General features: G+C 34.1%; 1 long non-coding RNA gene across 1 annotated transcript; it reads left to right on the top strand.

The window, feature by feature from the left end:
* The first annotated feature begins 7,011 nt into the window (after positions 1–7,011).
* Positions 7,012–8,247, top strand: LOC121730177. Its single transcript, XR_006036075.1, has 3 exons — positions 7,012–7,307; positions 7,765–7,841; positions 8,208–8,247. It is a non-coding gene; the product is annotated as an uncharacterized LOC121730177 (long non-coding RNA).
* Positions 8,248–9,803: the final 1,556 nt, after the last annotated feature.

Genomic DNA, 9,803 nt, shown 5'->3' with positions numbered 1-9,803 from the left:
TGACGGCCGCTCGAGGCGAGCGAGGACCGGTCCGACCTAAACGTTTCCACTCGGAATAATTTGTATATAATTAATATGCCCATTAGAATTTTTATGGGTACAACATTATATTCGTACATACGAGCTACGCCGACGACTTCTCCCGCGGGAGCGGTGGTGCCAGATTTAACCCAACGACGCCTTGTACTATTATCTATTTTGTGAGCTGTGACGACGCCACGCTCCATACGCATTTATTTCTTAGCACGCGTTGCGGTCGCGGCGGGAGAAGACGGGGTGCGGACGCCGCCTGGCGGCGCATCTGCTAATTGTATCATGCTATTATTACATTCATCATTATCAATTATCATCATCATTACTACCTCCATTATTTTAATTTTAGTCTCGCAATAATTATTCGTAGAAGTCCAGGGAAGGTTTATATTAGAAGGAAAGTCTTATGAAGTTCACCGGGTCATCTGGTGAAGTTATTATTTTTAACAAAAAATTAAAACCGACTTCCAAGGTAAAAACAATAATAACATCCTTATAATATGAACTAAAAAGTATTAAATAATTTTTCCTATCTAATAGTGCCTTTTTCTGTATTCGGCTAAAACTCAACTAGGTATTTCTGTACTCAATCTTCATCATTTTGAAGTCGGTGCCAGTTACAAAAGTTTCAAATATTCTGGCAGACTGAACATTCAGCTATATCTGGTACAGAAATACCTAGTTGAGTTTTAGCCGAATACAGAAAAAGGCACTATTAGATAGGAAAAATTATTTAATACTTTTTAGTTCATATTATAAGGATGTTATTATTGTTTTTACCTTGGAAGTCGGTTTTAATTTTTTGTTAAAAATAATAATTTCACTCTTTTTAGTTACCTAGTAAACTATTGCGTACTATACGTAGAATAATTAATACGCCTGTATATTATTCTACGTATCTTATTACAAGCTCACCGGTGAGCGAGACACAATAGAATAACAATAGATTTCCAAGAATCCACGATCGAAATCTGCGGCCCGTATCCGTGGTTAAGTAGGCCTTCTGTTAAGTCGTTATCGAACCGCTCATTCCATCATTTTTATCTCTCATTCAGTTATTGGACTGCTCAATTATTTTTTTATTACTGTCCATGTTTTACAGTCGCAATAATTAATCAACCGCCATACAATTAAATAACTGCTCAATATTTTTTTAAACTGATTATAATAACATCTCAAATATTTAAATAACTGCTCAAAAAATTAGTTCCCGTATTAAAATAAACGTACTTATCCTAAAACGTATATAAACTACACTAGCTCTTGCCCGCGACTTCGTCCGCGTGGACTTCAGTTTATAGCGCGCGGTGTCAACAAAATTGGTGTCAAAAGCTTTTTAAAACCCTGGTATCCTTTAAATCAAAATACCCAAAACAGCCGTGCAGTGTGCACATAATATATATATTTTTTAATTAAACTTTTTTATAAGTAAGTACCAAATTTTAAAGCTTATTTATCTTTACACAACTTAGCTGCATTACACAACTTTAGCTTTACCCATAAACTTTTTACTATTTATTACATAAAGTTAATGTAACTGTAGGTATTAACTTTATGATTTATTATTGGTAGGCTGTTGTTTCTGATATCTATGTTGGTAGGTGAGTTATTTAATAACGTGTAAGTATAACAATTGAAAGAATCGAAAATTTACCTACTTTCGCTCTGTAACAGTACGGAACCCTTCGTGCGCGAGTCCGACTCGCACTTGGCCATTTTTATTTTTTTTGGTTGTATTTCGTTTAGGTTTCCGTACCCAGAGGGTAAAAACGGAACCCTATTACTAGACTTCATTGTCTGTCCGCTATCCGTCTGTCTGTCTGTATATCTTGGATGTATCTCATGCCACAGAATATATAATATTAGTCGTACCGACTCATGCTTGGTACTACTAATATATATTCTGTGCTCATGCATCTAGCGACGGCCGTCGTAACTTACCGACTATCATAATATAAATTATAAACTTTCACCTTATTTTTAAGTTTCCGTACCCAAGGGGTAAAAACGGGACCCTATTACTGAGACTTCGATGTATGTCCGCTGTCCGTCTATCCGTCTGTCTGTCTGTCTATCTGTCTCTAGGATGTATCTCAAGAACAGTAGAAGCTAGAGAGTTGAAATTTTCATCGATTATGTATTTCTGTTGCCGCTATAGCAATAAATACTAAAAACAAAATAAATTTGATATTTCGAGGGGGACGTCATACAACAAACGTGATTTTTTGCTATTCTTTCCTTTTGATAATAATAGATGTCGCTGCTGGTCGTCTACATCGCGGTATAGCTAGCACGATCAGTTTCATATACTAGTTAATGCACTCTAATCGACTTGTCACTGTTGGGCACCTGCATCGCGCTATCGATGACGCGAAGATGTTTGGTATAGCCGTTTAACTCTACACATTAATGTTTTTTTTTGTCTTTAACTAACCGTAATCGTAAACTGAAGTTGTTTGCATAAACAATATATTTTAAGACCTATTATAATGGTACTAATAATTATCCTCAAATTCCTAATCAATCTGTTTCAAGTTTGTAAACTTGAAATAGATTGATAGTTAAGTAACTAATTATTATTATTATAATTAATGAAATAAGTACTCTTATTATTTAAATATTTGCAAAGAAATGCTAAGACTACGACTATTCTTTGAACTTACGTACGTACCCAAAGGGTAAAAACGGGACCCTATTACTAAGACTTCGTTGTCTTTCCGTCTATCCGTCTGTCTGTATGTCTGTCTGTCTGTCTCCAGGCTGTAACTCAGGAATGGTAATAGCTAGAGAGTTGAAATTTTCACAGATTATGTATATCTGTTGCCGCTGTGACAACAAATACTAAAAACAAAATAAAATTAATATTTAAGAGGGGCTCCCATACAGCAAACGTGATTTTTTTGGCCTTTTTGGCTCTATATCAATAATGGCAACAGGTAGGTACTTGAATTTTTCTCAAAGTCCTTAGTTATATGTCTACTTTAATATTTAATAATAATATTAAAATAAAATAAAAAAATAAGGGGGGCTCCCATACAAAAACACAAATTTTTGCCTAATTTTGCTCTATAATGGTACGGATATAGGTTAAGGTGGGTTTGATAAGCGCCCGGCCTAATGGCGTATCCACACAATATGCCGCCGGCTTGTACCGGCGGCACGGCCGGCCTCGAAATTTATATGGAAACATATGGTGATTTTGATTTTATAAGAAGCATCCAAAGCATATGTTACCAAAACGCAAGATTTTGCACCGAGGTATACTATGGTTCCGGTGGTTACGAAGATACTAAGAGAACTCCGGATTCTTTATAAATACAAGTTCGGGGGCTTAGGCGCTGTTTTAAGAACTGAAAGGATATGCTACTATGCAAATTACATTCATCATCATCATCATCATTACCACTTCAGGGTCACCAATGTCACCAAAATTTAACATAACAAATTCAACCTTAACTCCAGAGCGTAAGGCACACATTTGACATTACTTCTGAGAAGTAAGCTGCTTCGATAATACAAGTAACATTAATTAAATAATTAATGTTACTTGTATCTCTCAATTAAATAATTATACACTTTCCTTGCACTTATTCCACTTTATTTTAAGATATTTATTACAAAATTGTTAAATACACGACCGGTTTCGAAAAAATCATCATCAGGTGTGTATTTTTTATAATATCCTATCCTATATAACCTCCTCGTTTTTTGGAAGTCGGTTGAAAAGTATCTACGTAGAATGCTGAATACGTTTATGTTCAAATTAACTAGGTAATCTGCAGATTTCCTGATACCATCCGGTAAAGTGAGAAATTTAAATAAAAAAAGCTGATTTTTTTACTTTACCTAGTTAATTTGCATGGTAACAATTGGTACATCGTTGAATTGCGGAAGACAGTGAACTAAACACTTTTGTTACGCTCCTTCGCTGGGACTGCACCCCTCTGTTTCTATGTTCGACGATTTGGTCTGTTATATTTTATCAGTGGAGTAACATTAACAATAACGACATTGAAGTTAATATTGAATATTTTATCCCAGAACAATCTTAGGAAATTAATACAAAACACATTAACGTCACTCTTTCCCATTCTAGGCTAAACTCTTCCTGCGTTTATGTCCTAAAAATGTTGACTTAAGCATGATAACCTTATGGCTGCCACACACGCTACGGTTTACCGGAGAGGTCATCTACAGGTATGCCAGCGCAGGTGTCACTCGAAAGAATTGATTCTCGATTTTGCGCCGGTCGTATGCGCAGGTCCAAGCAACTTGGTCTATTCCCACACACATTCCGATTTACTTGCGCAGGTATACCTGCACAGGTAAACCTCTCCGGTAGACCCTTGCGTGTATGGCTAACATTTGACTTTTTTAAATTGTTTATTATTGTTTTTTTTCTAGTTGATTAGATCTGTTATATTTTATCAGTGCAGTAATATTTTGGTTACTAAAATTTTAATATTGCATTCCTTTGTTAATGTCCTAAATTTTTTTTTAATTTAGGACATTAACAAAGGAATGCAAGTAGGGAGTTATTGGGCATTCTGTCCCACCTCCGTTCGCTCGCGCGCTCGCTCACTTTGGTAGAGGTGGGACAGAATGCCCAATAACTCCTGTTCGTTTATGCATCAACTGATGGTAAATGAAATGACATGCTCACGACATGCACCTCTGTCCGCTCGCGCCGTCGCTCACTTTGGTGTGTCAGTGTGCCACTTTCGTTTATGCATCAACTGATGGTAAATGAATTGAGATGCTCATGACATACACCTCTGTTCGCTCGCGCCCTCGCTCACTTTGGTGTGTCAGTGTGCCACTTACGTTTATGCATCAACTGATGGTAAATGAAATGACACGCTCATGACATGCACCTCTGTTCGCTCGCGCCCTCGCTCTCTTCGGTGTGTCAGAATACCCAATAACTTCTGTTCGTTCATGCATCAAGTGATCAAAAATCGCTTCTCATCGATGATTGGATGGCTGAAAAATCTAGAGAGCTATTATAGGAACATTGAATTTCGTATGTTTGAAGCTATCTGTTTATATGAGTCAACACACTGCATGATTATCATTTTGTCATAATCCACTAATCACAGTGGTCGATTGGATTAAACAGATATGAAATTTCTGAAACAAAAAGAATCACTTAAATTATAATGTGTCTTACTAATAATTAATCCGTTTTTCGTTTAATTAATGTTTAGTAAAGTTTTTTATTTATTGTTATTTATTCTACATAATATAGTTTATTCTACATTTTTAGGAAATATACTAATATTAATTATATATTATAAGCAATTCTTAGTTGTTTACTAACGTTATATGGAATGTAAATTTTCTGAAATAAATGGTTTGATTTGATTTGACTGATCATGCATCCAAATTTTCAAAATCTAGGTAAGTATCTTTATACATCTGTGCATTTTTTTAAGCATGTTAAATGTTGCATACTTTTATAGCGAATTTAATCTTGAACCAATACCTAATTCCCAAGAAGAGATTAAATTAAATAAATTATTTTGTTTAAACAAGCAAGTAAATCCGAATATTTAATGTGTGTATGTGAATTGTGATAATATGGTAATTATGAAATATAAACGCTTCATAAACGTTATTTAAACTAATGATGCCTTAAGTACAACTTTCGACCTTATTATTGATCAATGTAGCTGAATATGGAATAAAATTGAATAAAGAAGAATCTACGTGGCGCGCTCGCTGCGGCGTTTCATTGAAATGCTTTGTAATTGTATCTCTGCCGCTGTCCATAGTAGGGAGGCGAGCAAGCTAATTTTGTAGTTACTCGAGTGTCATGGGGACCTAGTAGATTTCGTAGATTAAGTAATGAGGAGAAAAAAATATTAAGAGCATATCTTATGACAGTGGTAAATGACAAAATGCAGCTATTTAGAAGTTAAAAAAAGTAATTATATATAAAAATTGTCTTAAAAGGGAATTTATCATTCAATTTAAGGAAACAAACATGTAATCGTCAAGCAGGATTAAAAAAATAAATCAAGAAGGCTTTGTTTTTAAAATATGGACTTTAATTTTTGAAAATTTCAAATCTTTATATCTTTCCCTTTAATTTAAGTGCTTTAAATAAAAGCTTATTTGGGGTCTACACAACGTTCTCTATTTTAATCTGATAATTTGATACTTAAAAATATTTTTTTTAACGCCCCACTCAGATAAGCTGATTTCTATACCACGTTAACTAGAGACATGTGGGAAGCATACACAAGCTTAATATAATTAGCTTAATTAAATAAGCTGACGCGCTCGAGCCACTGCAGAAATCCTCTCTTCGGCTCCCCTACCGTAAAACGAGTGTTGGTTTTACAGTATGTATGTGTAATATTATATTCTTGTTTGATAGCTTGCAGTTTTTTCCAGATCAGGGATGTGAACTAGAAGCGAGAACTCGATTAAAGAGATAATTTAAGAGGCGATCAGTTTTTACCCTATAAATCCAATAAATTATAAATGAATATTGTGGGTAATAAACACGATTATTTTACCTCCAATCAAATTATGAAAATTATCATCCTTTAAATTCATTTACGCATATATAATATGCGTAACAACATCAATGTGACAATTATTTGTTTCAAAAATTATTTACAAGCACGGTCTATCGATGTTTATAATTCCTTATTTTACTTAGTTATGAATTTGACGCATGGTTTAATTTTTATTGGATAAATCTTATCGAATTTATACATGTCTTACTGATTATTTGTTTAACTATTAATTTGAATTATCGCAACACTATGTTGGGATGGATAACTTCACGTTTCAACACAGGAACATCGTATGTGCATGTATTTGCGTGCGACTAATAGAGTTACCAACTTTTTTCTATCATATATAATACTTATTTATCATATATAGTTATCAACTTAAAAAATATAGTAGATGACAAAAAAAGAAAAAGTAAAATAATCACGTGGCACGCTGCACGCACACAATACAATACAACGTTTTTGGAATAAGATTCATTTTAGCTTGACTGCGTTCTGCTTTACGCAAAATATAGTAGTTTCGCCTACTATTTTTTAGAAATATAGTATTTGATCCCTTAAAATAGTAGGATACTATAATATTATATAGTAGGTTTGACAACCCTAGCGACTCAGTCGTTCTGCAGTTCCTATGATTTCCCGTCTTGGCTGATGGCTCATTCATTTGCAACGCAGTGCGCAGAGGTATCATCGTGGTTTCAGCTCAGTACATCAAAAGTGTATGGGAAGATAAAGGAATAGTTAAAAGTAAGTGTAGTAGTTATTGTATTCATTATAGATTTAATTCATTACACAATTATTTAAGTTTTGATTTAAATTGATAATATTTTAGTTTTTGAAAACGATTCATTATTAATAAATAATATTAATAATGTATCAATGTTATAACATTGATACATTTTAAAATTAAATAATTACCAATATATTTATTCTTTACCCATCAAATATTTAAATCTAATGTGGTACTCTTATTGAATAGTATTTTCCTATATTAGCTTCATGATTTTATTGCATTAACTTTTTTACAAAGAAAAGTTAATGCAATTAGACCAGGCGTACCATGGTATGGCAGGGATGAGTTATAAATTTAATTGAATAATGTAATATAATATGAATATCTTACCTTATTCATAAAACACTATTATACTTTTACGTGTGTTGTTTGATGGAAAAAAATATATATTTATTTTTTTCATTTTTTCAGATGCTTGAAAATTAGAGAAGTTCATCAAAAATCACAGCGGAACGCAGAAAAAGGATTAGACCAGGCATTATTTAATTGTAAGTAAATTTGAATCTAAATGTATCTAGTTTATTGAATGAGGTTTATGTAGTAGATACCATATTAGAGGTAATTATTTAATCAGAATAATAATTAATAACCGATAGTTATTTTAATAATAACAAATTTAAATATAAAAATTCATAATATATTTCCTGTAAAACTGTTATTGCATAATATAACGTTAAAATTTTCGAGATTATTTGAATGCCAATAAGTCAAAGAAACATAATTAATCCATAATTTTTAGATGAAACATTACTCAAACATCCTTAATCGTCGTCGTAGTTTTAAAGTACTCGTGACTCTAAATGGTGATTATATGTAAGTGTGGATGTACATAACATTCGGTTTTCTTTTTTCAGATCGGATGATCAATGATGAAGAATTCTACATGACACAAACGAAGACATTATTTTGTTTATTTGTATAAATGCATAAAAAACTGGTGTTTATTTATTGATAAGATCCTAAATTCCTATCCCCTGAAATGTAAGCTTAAACATACTAAACATCATAGTGTGTTAGTATATTTAAGCCGAGGTATGTTTTTTGGTAAAAAAGTAGGTGATCTTACCATGGGCCGTAACCGATCACGAGTTAGGAGTATGATCGGTACGTGATCTTACCCACGGTAAATGGCACACTGACACACCGAAGTTAGCGAGGGCGCGAGCGAACAGAGGTGTATGTCATGAGCATGTCAATTCATTTACCATCAGTTGATGCATAAACGTAAGTGGCACACTGACACACCAAAGTGAGCGAGGGCGCGAGCGAACAGAGGTGTATGTCATGAGCATGTCAATTCATTTACCATCAGTTGATGCATAAACGAAAGTGGCACACTGACACACCAAAGTGAGCGAGGGCGCGAGCGGACAGAGGTGCATGCCGTGAGCATGTCATTTCATTTACCATCAGTTGATGCATAAACGAACAGGAGTTATTGGGCATTCTGTCCCACCTCCACCAAAGTGAGCGAGCGCGCGAGCGAACGGAGGTGGGACAGAATGCCCAATAACTCCCTACTAATGCAATATTTCTATTTACAACTAAATAATATTATTTTCAATTATATTTACAACTAAATAATATTATACCTACAACTAAATAACATGATTTATTCAAACAAGAACCTGTTTTATGCAATTCACCGTATGCATGATCGGTAGTCTGCAGATTACCTAGATATTCTGCAGATTATCTAGTAATGTAAGAATAGAATCAATTTTTTGCACTTTAACTGACTCACCCAGATAATCTGCAGGATACGCGTTAATCTGCACTCTAACTGGCTTACGCAAATTAACGGTAACATATACATACATAACTCTTACTTTTTGCTTTGCTGTAGTCAGGTAAAAATTATTCATCTATTGTGCACAACTATGATAGTTACCTGTGAAAGGTAATCCCTGAATATTTTTTTGATTTATTTGTATATTTTTTACAAAATCTTATAACACAAGATAGCATTTTGCCCTTTGATTACATTTAGTATCTGAAAATAAACTAAGTTTGTTTTAAAAATGTCTAACCTAACCGTACACACTCGCATACGACCGTCGCGTACAGCGCCCCAGTGAACACTGACTGCAACGGTGTGAATTAGCTCTATTGGAACGGCGGAACATTTGATGCGTATGGCATGTCTACCTCAGTTTAAATAGAAGTTTTTGCTTTCAAGACGTTTAGATCACAACTGAACGGGGCCATCATGTAGAGGCGTTGCAACCATTGTATAGCCATCGCTGGTGCCATTTGATGGGCCAGCGGCCAGCGCTGGCCCATCATGTAGAGGAGCAATTATAATTGGTAAGGATTTCTTAAATTTTCTTATTAACCACGGATTTTTTAAACCGGTTTGTTATAAAAAAATATTCTCAGGCCTAATGAATGTAGATACGTACCTAGGTACATAGAAAATTTTATTAAAATCGGTTGAGCCGTTTTGAAGA

The sequence above is a fragment of the Aricia agestis genome, chromosome 9 (assembly GCF_905147365.1).
Source record: "Aricia agestis chromosome 9, ilAriAges1.1, whole genome shotgun sequence".
Lineage (NCBI taxonomy): Eukaryota > Metazoa > Arthropoda > Insecta > Lepidoptera > Lycaenidae > Aricia > Aricia agestis.
Note: the sequence above shows the minus strand (reverse complement) of the source record. Positions and strands in the feature narration are given on the sequence as shown.